At 36.2% G+C, this 11,562-nt stretch overlaps 1 non-coding gene across 1 annotated transcript; it reads left to right on the top strand.

Annotated features, from left to right (window-relative positions):
• Positions 1-5,761: 5,761 nt before the first annotated feature.
• On the top strand, positions 5,762-5,868 carry LOC121993655. Its single transcript, XR_006115350.1, has one exon. It is a non-coding gene; the product is annotated as a small nucleolar RNA R71 (small nucleolar RNA).
• The last annotated feature ends 5,694 nt before the right edge of the window (positions 5,869-11,562 follow it).

The raw sequence follows: 11,562 nt of genomic DNA, 5'->3' as shown, positions 1-11,562 counted from the left end.
AAATTTTTGAAACATAGAATCCATATGTCATACTTTACATTATTTCAAGACATATAGGAATTAACATGATAAAATGTCATTGAGTTACAACCATAAAAATATCAACTAAGCACAATTCATATTTAATGAAAGCAGGTCTTTTCTTCTTTAGCCAGTCACTACCACACACATCCTGCTCCCCTAGCTCATCCAACCTTTTCCCTTATCTGTGGTACAAGAAAGTAAGCTGTGAGCACTCATGGCTCAGTAAGTTCCTTTCCTACTCACAAAATCCATATAGCATGTCAACAATCACAAAGCATATATCAAAGCATAAAGTATCATAGCATATCATACAAGATCATCATACGTATCATGAGCACAATCATAGATATCATGGCATAATCATGGCATAAACACAAGGTAGCATGGCATATCATAACATGATCATCATACTCATCATGGAATATTCATAAAGTATATGCAAGGTGAACTTTTAAAACATGCATCATGTCTTTTTAAAACGTATAGTATAAATACTTAAACATAATCTCAACATAAGAGGGGATCCCGGCTTATACCACGTACATAAATGCGTGCGTCCTAGTAGGTCCAAGGTAGCAAGTCTTGAACCCTACAAGGCATATACTAGGCCCGTTTCTTAGTCCATCGACCTAGGGGCACTTAGGAGCCCATCCCTAACGAGGCCCGTTTCTTAGTCCATCGACCCTGGGGCGCTTATGGAGCCCACCCTTGGTACAAGCCTTAAAAGTAAAATAGCATTTCATATTTACATAGTCCATATCACTCATGTCATATTCATGTCATGAAGAGTGCTCTTGATCCCACTTATAGGGAAGCAACTCTTTTAGGCATAGCTTAAAGCATGTATATTTGAACACACAACATATCATGATTTTGAGCACACAACATATCATGAACACATGCATAATTAAGCATACAACCTATCATGAGTTTAAGCACACAGCATATCGTGAATTTGAGCACATAGCATATCATGAGTTTAGGCACATAGCATATCATGAATTTAAGCACATAGCATATCATGAGTTTAAGCACATAGCATATCATGAATTTGAGCACATAGCATATCATGAGTTTAAGCACACAGCATATCATGAACTTGAGCACATAGCATATCATGAAATTGAGCACACAGCATATCATGAAAATGAGCACATAACATATCATGAAATCAAGCACACAGCATATCATGAATAGGACCTAACATATATAAATGTACATCACATCATGTCATACTCTCCACATATCATAAATCATTGCATGTGAAGTTCATGGAAGAACACAATTAGGTCTCTAACCCTAGTAACAAGTGGTGGCCGAAACATGTAGAGATGGTTTAGGTTATCAAGCAACAAAAGAACATGTGAACCCTAAACATCTATCATTTCTTATGACATAAGAGGCATCTTAAGCATGTTAGGTATAGGTTCCAAGCTTTCTAGGTCCCTTTTCATAACCTGGCCGAAACTCATTAAGCCTCCTTTTGGGTTATTAACAACATACAAGCATGAACAACCCTAACAATTTTCACATCATATTCCATAAGAAACCACTTGAGCATATTTGATTTAGGTTCTAAGTTCTCTAAGACTTTAACCCTAACATGGCCGAAACCCTAGCAACATGTTTCTAGGTTACAAGCAACATGAAAAGGTTGATCTTCATACTAACATATCAATACATATCATGAGAATCACCATAAGTACTTTTAGTCTAAGTTACAAGCTTCTCAAGCCTTTTAACCTAATGTGGCCGAATCTTGTAAGCATGGGAATTAAGTTTCTAGTGGCATATTAGCATGAAGACCATAAGAACTTTCTTAGCATTCATTTCAAAGAATAACATGGACCACCTAGTTTAGAAATTTAAGCATCCTAGGTCTTAAAAACAATTGTGGCCGAATGCTAAAGCACAAGGATTCAAGTTTCAAGCAACATGTGAACATTAATTTATTTCATATCTCTTCATCAAGTAGATCATAAGTATCTTAGCCTTGATTTAAACTTTCCTAGGGTTCAAGTCTTAAAATGGCCGAATCATCATATACATAAGAAATATTGTTCAACTTAACCTAAGATCATGGCATGTCATATTAGCTTCATATCTTGTCTTATGAGAATCATAGCATGCTTAAATTTTTAGGTTAAAGCCCTTCTAGGCCCTCAACTCTATCATGGCCGAATGTACATGAATATGGAATCAAGTTTAAATTGACATACAAGGGGGAAAAACATTAACTACACCATTTATCATGAGGTACACATCATAAGAACAAGGGAACATGCTTGGTTTAGGTTTAGAGCTCTTCTAGTTCTTTTGTTCCTTCTATGCCAAAAATCTAAGTTCATAAATTTATGTTCTAACCAAACATTCTAGCATGAAAATATTAGTTTAACCCTCCTACCATAAGGTACATAACATAAGCAACATCATGAACATATCTTAGTTGGTTTTCAAGGTTCTTTAAACTCTTTCTTTTTGTTTGGCCGAAACCCTCATGAAACAACCATAGGTTTTTAAGCAATATTTTTACATAACAATCACGTAGCTATTGTACCATAGGTGAGGGGAACTTACATCCTTTCGCTTGTGGTTTTTCTTAAGGAGGAAAGTGTTCTAGTTGTTAAGGAAGGAAGAAGGTTCCTCTTCTTGTGCCTCCTTTGATTTCCTTTGCTTGGGAGGGCTAGAAGTTGAAGATTTCTTCTTGGAAATTAGCTTCCTTGGAGAAGAACTTGACTTAGTGCTCGGATCAAAGAGTGGGAGGATCTCCTAGTCTCGGTGAAGAAAAGAAAAGGAGGAAGGAGGAGGAAGAATGAGGAAAATGAGAGATTTACTTCTCATTTTTCTATTTATTCATCATGAGAGGAATTTATGCCTTCATTAATCTTTCCCTTAATTCATCCATTACTCCTCTCTTGATTCCCATGAAAATGAGGAGAGGGAAGGGTGAGGAAGACAACTTGCCTTCTTCTTGTTCCTTCTCTTAACCAAGAGGGAGAAGAGGTGAGCAATTTGGTTTTCTCTTGCTCTTTGCTTTATTTTTTTTCTTCTCTCCTTTAACTAAAATTTTTATTCCTTCCTATGCATATGTTACTCTCTATCCTAGTGGTGATCATGCCATTAATCTTTCTCCATTATTGGTGGGAGGTTCAAGGTTCAATCCTTGGCCTCCACCTCTTACCTCTTATTTTTATTTTGTTTCTTACTCTTCTTTTTCTCTTATTCTTTTTATTTATTTCCATGCTCTTAATGAGAATAATACTCATGTATTTATAAAAATTCGTGGGTGTTACAACTATAAGGAAATTAAATATTAAATTTCATTGAAAGGCTTTGTCTAGGAAGTGGTGGATGCTCCCATACCCAAGAAGGTCAAGTGCCTCACCATGTTTAACCTGAAAGTCAATCTCTAAAATTAATATTTAATTAAATTTTTAACATGGGTGCATTTGGATCAATAATGTTAAGTATCATTCGCGATCCAAGTCTAAACATCTAAGAACAGATAAGTTAAATTTGGAATCAATAATGTTAAGTTCCGTTTGTGATTCCTAATTTAATTTCTAAAGAACACAATAGGTTGTTAGGAATGGTTCAAGACTTGTACAAAATTTTTGTACAGGGGAAACAGTACGGTATTCCGAATATCAACCAACAAAAATAAAGATCAATAAGCACACTAGCATATTAAATCACACAACATAAATATCTAGATGAAACGTGCTAGTATTTTGCATTAAGGAATAAACAATCATGATGTGATGAATGATGCATCTAGGAAAAATTTATTATGCAAAAGAAATAAGAAAAAACTAAACTAAACCAAACGCATCTAATGCATCCCCCCAGACTTAAACTTTTCATTATCCCAATGAAAACTAAAAATAATGTGGAGGATATTAAAAGTAAGAGAAGTTACCAAATGATGTGTGCCAAATGCCCATGTCATTAACTTATCCATCATGTAATTGCACTCCTCCTAATCTTTGAGTCCTATAAAATAAAATTGACAACAAAAATTAAGTAGATGATACATGATTATTATGAGGAAAGAAATGAAACTAGAAAGGAACTAAAAATATGAATGAAAACAAGATTGAACTTGGATTGCCTCCCAAGAAGCGCTTGTTTAAGGTTATTAGCTCGACCACCTCATTAGATTCATCGAAATATCGCTCTTGGAGGGGTAAGATATTTCATCACCCTCTTACCAAGGGCTCTTATTATGGAGGGAGCTTTCATAAAAAATTGAAGAATTGCTCTCTCTATCTTCGTCTTCTTGGAAATTCTTTCAAGAGGTCGAAGATGGTTCAGATCGAGCTTCCAATTATAGGCCCATGAAAATCTGCACACCCAAAAGAAAAACATACCTCTCCCAAGCATGTTATATTAGATAGAACTAGAACCTTATTAAGATGAACTGAGTATGTATCACAAATTGAATCACATCCAACAAAATCTACTGTTGGTACATCTATGAAATTTTCCAAAAGATCACAAAAGATACTAACCTTGCTTTGCTGAGAGGTACCTGAAAGTTCTAGACATGTGGATGTGAATTCTAAATCTTGTATTGGCTCTAGCTCTAGCTTAAGTGGTGGTGCCTCTAAAAGTGGTGATTCTTGGAGTTTTGCTTCTATTGCACAAGTCCCTACACATTGGTCCACAACATGTTCAATCCTTGTAACTCTCATAATCTCAGAAGGTTGTGTGGATAAAGGAGGTTATTTTTAAGATGTTGCTTCCACAACATAGCTCCCTACACTTCCTTTCATAACATCACCATCAACACAAGCATCAAAAAATAAACCAACATCAATATCCCTAGTTGGAGAATCATCTATAGGAGGATCAGTAACTTCATTTGCAGTTTTAAGTTGATTACCACATCACATTCATCGTCTGAAAATTAAATTTCATCATAGAAACCTATAAACCCAGAAGGTAAATATGAAAACTTGTTATCCACTGCATTATCATCACAATCCTCATCTGAAGAGTCCTCATCTTCATATACATCCAGAAATCTACACTCAACCATATTAGTGTCACATAATTTGCCAAAGTCTTTGTTTTCATTGACCCTCACTAGTCTTTGTGGAAAAGGAACCTTTAGTGAAGGTCTTGGGAAAGGTACTTCCTTTTTCCCATTCTCCCTTTGAGCTTGCAGAGGAGGTCCAACTTGCTTATCTAGTGTAGGTGTGATCAATCGTTGAGGGAAAGGTACGTGTGGCCTTTGGGAACTTCCTGGAGTAATAAATTTGAGTTCTTGAGGTCTTCTATTGTTTCTCTCCTCAATTCTAAACAAATCCTTCTTCAGTAGTTCTTCATGATTCTTGCCACTTCTCAACTTAAAATTATTACACCGTTCACTAGACATTGTCTGTGTAGGAGGAGGATCTTGTTTGAACCATTTTAAAACAATACTATCAATCTTTGCCCCCAAATGTTTGAACTCCTCATTCTATGACTTGTGGGTTTCAAAACTCTTGGATGGTTGAACTATACTTTGTTTGATAGGTTCTCTTGTATGTATGTCTTGTACTTCTTGAATTTCTGAGGGAGATTACATCCAAATTTTGCTTGACCATTCATGGAGGTTCAATGATACTTGATCAATTAATGTATATACTTCGTCTACACTCTTGTCCATAAAAGAACCTCCAGCCGATGAATCTAACAAACACTTATATGAGAAAGAAATTTCCCTATAAAATATGTGCAGGGTCAGCCATTTTTCCAATGATGAGAGCACTGTCATTGTAGACTCTTGAATCTATCCCATGCTTCAAATAATGATTCTCCATATGCTTGAGAAAAATTTGTGATGCAATTCCTCATGTAAATTATTCTACTTGGAGGGAAAAAATGATCCAGAAATTGCTTTTCCAATTGTTTCCAACTCGTAATGCTTTGAGGACAGAAAGAATATAACTAAGTTCTTGCTTTATCCTTGATACTGAATAAAATGACATTAATCGAACTGCATCTGCTAACACTCCTTCACAATTCACCATATCACAAAGTTCTAGAAATGTCTCAAGATGCAGATAAGGACTTTCTGATACTTCTCCTCCAAATTTGTGACCCTGTATCATGAAAATTAACTCTGGGTCTAGTTGGAAACTTTCTTCTTCAATATGAGGTTGCACAATGGGAGATAAAAATCTTGCAGAAATGAGTGTAGAAAAATCTTTTAAGGACCTGCTTGACATGTTAGTGCTCATGGATATCTAAAAAAATTATGAGAAAAAATAAAAATGAAGAATTAACGACATGAAATAAGATGCTATATGAAAAACAAGAAAGACAATGCAGAATTTAAATTGTAAGAAAGAAAGTACATAGAGAAAACAAGGAAGGAAATGCAAAAGGAAAAAGAAAAATGTCCAGAGTAACTCATATGCTAATCAACTAATGTTAATCGAAAACAGTCCCCGACAATGATACCAAAAACTTGTTACGATTCGCAAGTACATGAATTCATCGTCAGTGAAGGATCGAAAGCGCTAGAGGGGGGGGGAGGTGAATAGCGCTCGTGCCTATTTTAGCGATTTAAAACTAAGAGTAGAAATGCAGCGGAATGTAAATGCAAACACATAGAGACGCAAGTGGTTTATTTCGTTCGGAGCCTATCTCGACTCCTACTTGAAGGCCCGCGGTCCTTGACCACTTTTGGTGGGCAACAACTATATGTCGGAAAGATGATTACAAGTTGGAGTACAATTAGTGCAATAAAGAAACTATACCAACGAAAAAGAGAACAGAGAAATTTGGAGTGATTCATTGGAGTAGCAGAGTGTTGTTGAGGCGTTAGCAGCAGCACACGGAATAGCAGAGTTTTCTGTTCGAAAATCGATGATCTGAGCTGCACCTTGAGGCCTCCTTTTATAGCTCTGCAAAGTCTGATCCAGATCCCAAGCTTCGGGATCAAGTTTGACCCGACGCGGATCGGTCAACCGATCCCAATGTTCAATCGACCGATCAGGTGATCTTCTCCCATCCGATCCGCCTGATCCTCTCGCTCCGCTGGTCAAACTCTATCTGAGGTTCGGTCGATAGATCACCATTTTCGGTAAACCGATCAGCTGTTCTGACTCAGCCCTGTCAGCTTGATCAAGTCGACACCAAACTCAGGTTCGGTCGACCGATCACGAGGTCCGGTCGACCGATCCCTTGGTCGAGCCCGGTCCAACCTCTGGAGATCTGATTTGCTGGCATGTGGGTTCGGTCGACTGATCCCAAGGTTCGGTCGACCAATCCCAGTCACTTCTAACCCTGCACAAAAAGGTTAGTCTCCTGCAAAACCGAGTTAGAGCAAAATAGATAATTTGTAAATAAATGAATTAACAGCCTTCGGACTGTCCAGGTCTGACTTCGGGTTTCCGACCGGAAACCCTAGATCGACCCGACGCCTACTGTTCCCTCTACGGGGAACGCGTCCTCACCTACTCCACTCAGAAGATTTACCTGTTGCTAGTGCGATCCTCTAGATCGACTGGACTTTTGCTTGGCGCTCGTTGCCTCCGGACTTTCTGCTGGACGCCCGCTTCTAGTCCCGTCCAGTCTTCCACCTGGTTCGCGACACCAGGATTTTTCACCTAGGGTTACCACCCCCTAGGACATTTGCTTGAAGCACTCGACCTGCCAAGACTTTCCGCATAGGGTTACCACTCCCTATGACCTAGGGTTACCACCCCCTAGGGTTTTCCCTTGCCAAACCACAACTATGACTTTCCTGAGACACTCAATCATACACATTAGATAACAATTAAACTTAACTTTGAATCCCTTTGCCATTATCAAAACTTGAGTTCGATCGTCGGATGCTTCCCGCACCAATAATCTCCCCCTTTTTGATTATGGCAACCAAAATTCAAAGTTAAGGAAAAAGAACAAAATGCAATAACGATAAAAGGTAAGCACAAAGCTCCCCCTAATAGAAGCTCCCCCTTAACAAAAGTTTCTTTTGAATTTTCTTTGAGCTTTCTTTAATTTTTCTTTGAATTTATTCTTTGAATTTTACTACTCTCCCCCTTTGCCATTTATCAAAAACTTATTTGAGAAAATACCAACTTTTCAAAAAGATTTGATAATCAGAGTGATAAAAAATGTTTGGATAACACTTGGCTTTTAATAGAGTTTAATTTGGGGATAATTTTTTGCTAAGTGAAAAATAGAGTTTAATGGAGTTTACTTAGCTCAATTTTGAATAAAATTTGAAAGATTATCTTTGCTTTGAAAGTTTGAAAATTTTGATATATAAATTTTTCTCAAAAATTGACTAAGTTTAAAAGTATTTGCTAAAATATTTGCTAAAAATATATTTTCACGTAGCTAAGCATTTTGCAAACACTTTTAGTTGAAAATACTAAATTTTGAAGGAATTGAAGGATCCTAAAAGGATATTATTAATTTGATAAGATTTCTTAATATAGCTAAAGTTGGAAACAGGGAGTAGTTAGACTTATAAAAATTTAAGTAAGGTTATTTATTCAAATTCAGTTGGTCCTTAAGTCCAAGCATGAGTCAAGTTAAATAGGTTTCAGATTATTGAATTTACTTTAGAGAGGTATCAGAGCCCTAAAGTTCATGCCTGAGTAAACTCAAAAAGATTTAAATATCAAGCACGTTGTTTTGTGGCCACATGTCTAACTAGTTAGCTACTAGCTGATTATCTAGAGGACAACAATTTTCACTTGTTAGTCAAGTTAAGTCAATAGATCCAATTAGATTTGACTAGTGCTGGAAGACTTAACTTGATTACTGTTGACTTGGTGTTTAACGCCCAGACTCATATTGATGCACAGATATAAGCATTCTTGAGTCCAGGCTGTACCCTATGCATCTCACGCCGTTCTATGTTTTTCAAACACAAGAAAGGTAAGCCTAGGTGTTTGTGAGATGCTCTTGGTTGAAACTTAGGGGAGCAAGTTTTCTAGGGTAGAGCCTAAGCTAATTCCATATTTTGAAAATCTAGTAAAATTGGAATTTTAAAAACAATATTTTCCTAGAATGTTTAAAACCTTATTTTGAAAACAAGTAGAACATTGAAGCTAGGATACTGATTTGAAACTAAATACCTTCTCTACCCAACACATTCCTATTTGTCTTCTAAGTGAGCTGAACTCAAGTGCAGGTAAGGGATTTGTGAAGATGTCAGCTAGGTTTGATTTTGACTCAATATAGTTGAGTTCAATATCACCCTTAGCTACGTGATCCCTTACAAAATGGTGCTTCACTTCTATATGTTTAGTCCTTGAGTGATGAATTGGGTTTTTTGTTAGATTTATTGAGCTTATATTATCAATTGAGATTTTAGTTTTATGATACTCTAGTTGATAGTCTTTAAGGGTATGCATCATCCATAGCAACTGAGATGTGCATTCACCTAAGGCTATATATTCAGCTTCAATGGTGGATAAAGCAACATAGTGTTGCTTTCTACTTGACCAACTTACTAGGCATTGTCCTAGAAATTGACAGCTACCACTTGTGCTTTTTCAATCTAGCTTTCATCCGGCATAGTCTGAGTCAGAGTAGCCGGTTAGGTCAAGGGTGCCAGATCTAGGGTACCATAGTCCTACATTTAGGGTTCCCTTAACATACCTAAGGATTCTTTTGACAAGGGTCAAGTGACACTCTTTTGCACAAGATTGGTATCGTGCACACATACCTACTGCAAAAATAATGTCTAGTCAACTCGCAGTTAGGTACAGTAGACTTCCTATCGCACTTCGATAGTATTTCAAATCTCCTGATTTACCTTCTAAGTCTGAGTCAATTTTAGCATTTGTAGCCATTGGTGTGTTAATTATTTTTAAGTTCTCCATGCCAAATTTTCTAACTAATTCCTTAGCATATTTAGTTTGATAAATATAAATTCCATCTTTAGTTTGCTTAATCTGTAAAACTAAGAAGAAATTAAGTTCTCCTACTAGACTCATTTCAAATTCATTTTCCATTAGTTTGGTGAATTATTTTAGAAATTTAGAGTTTGTGGAAGCGAAAATAATATCGTCGACGTAAATTTGGGCTATAAAAATGTCGTTTTCTAAGGTTTTTATGAAAAGGGTTGGGTTTATTTGACCTTGGTTAAATCCTTTTGATATTAGATAATTGGACAGACGTTCATACCAAGCCCTAGGTGCTTGTTTTAGTCCGTATAGGGACTTTTTTAATCTAAAGACATAGTTGGTTGTTCTAAGTCCTCAAATCCTGGGGGTTGACCTACATATACTTCTTCTTTAATAAATCCGTTTAAAAATGCAGATTTTACATCCATTTGAAATAGCTTGAATCCTTTGTGTGTTGTATAGGCCAGCAACATCCTAATGGATTCAAGTCTTGCTGCAGGAGCATAGGTCTCATCATAATCTAACCCTTCTACTTGACTGAAGCCTTTAGCTACTAACCTAGCTTTGTTTCTAACTATTTCACCTTGATCATTTAATTTGTTTCTAAAAACCCATTTGGTGTCAATTACGGATTTATTAATGGGTTTAGGCACTAATTCTCAGACCTGATTTCTTTCAAATTGGGTCAATTCTTCTTGCATTGCTAGAGTCCAATCTGGGTCTGGTAGGGCTTCTTCTATGGTTTTGGGTTCGATTTTTGAAATCAGGGCTATTTGACTCTGGTTTTTATAGGATGACCTAGTTCTGACTCCTAAAGTTGGGTCACCCAAAATTTGGTCAGATGGGTGATTTGAGCTTGTTCTTGTTGGTCGTATACCATTTGAGTTGGTGATTTGTTCTTCAGATTCAATAGGTTCAGGTTGAATTTCGTCATCTTCTCTGTTTATTGGGTTAGCATTTTCTGTATTTTCATTTTCATTTATTGTGTTGGGTAATTTATTTTCTTCATCAAATATTATATTTATTGTTTCTTCTACTTTTAGGGTATTTTTGTTATACACTCTATATGCTCTACTGGTTGTTGAATACCCTAAAAATATTCCCAGGGTTGTTTTTGATGTAAATTTCCCTAAGTAGTCTTTAGTATTCAAAATGAAGACTTTACACCCAAACACTTTTAAATAGTTTAAGTTGGGAATTTTATTATAATAAATTTCATAGGGTGTTTTATTTTGGAATTTGTTAATTAAAATCCTATTTTGAATGAAACAGGCTGTATTAACTGCTTCAACCCAGAATTGATTATATAGTATATATTCGTTCAACATGGTCCTAGCAGCTTCTTGTAGGGTTCTGTTTTTACGTTCTACTAAACCATTTTGTTGAGGTGTCCTAGGGCAGGAGTATTCATGTTTGTACCCATTTATTTCATAAAATTCAGTAAAGTTGTGTTTCTCAAATTCTCCTCCATGGTCGCTTTTGATTCTTTTTATTTGAGTGTCTTTTTCATTTTCTATTAGTTTACAGAAATTACAAAATATTTCAAAGGTTTCATCTTTTGTCTTTAGAAATTTTACCTAGGTGAACCTGGAGTAGTCATCGATTATAACTAAGCAATACTGGTTCTTGCTTAGTGACTTGGCTCCATGTGAATCAAATAGGTCTAGGTGAAGGAGCTCAA

This window comes from Zingiber officinale, chromosome 1B (assembly GCF_018446385.1).
Source record: "Zingiber officinale cultivar Zhangliang chromosome 1B, Zo_v1.1, whole genome shotgun sequence".
NCBI lineage: Eukaryota > Viridiplantae > Streptophyta > Magnoliopsida > Zingiberales > Zingiberaceae > Zingiber > Zingiber officinale.
Note: the sequence above shows the minus strand (reverse complement) of the source record. Positions and strands in the feature narration are given on the sequence as shown.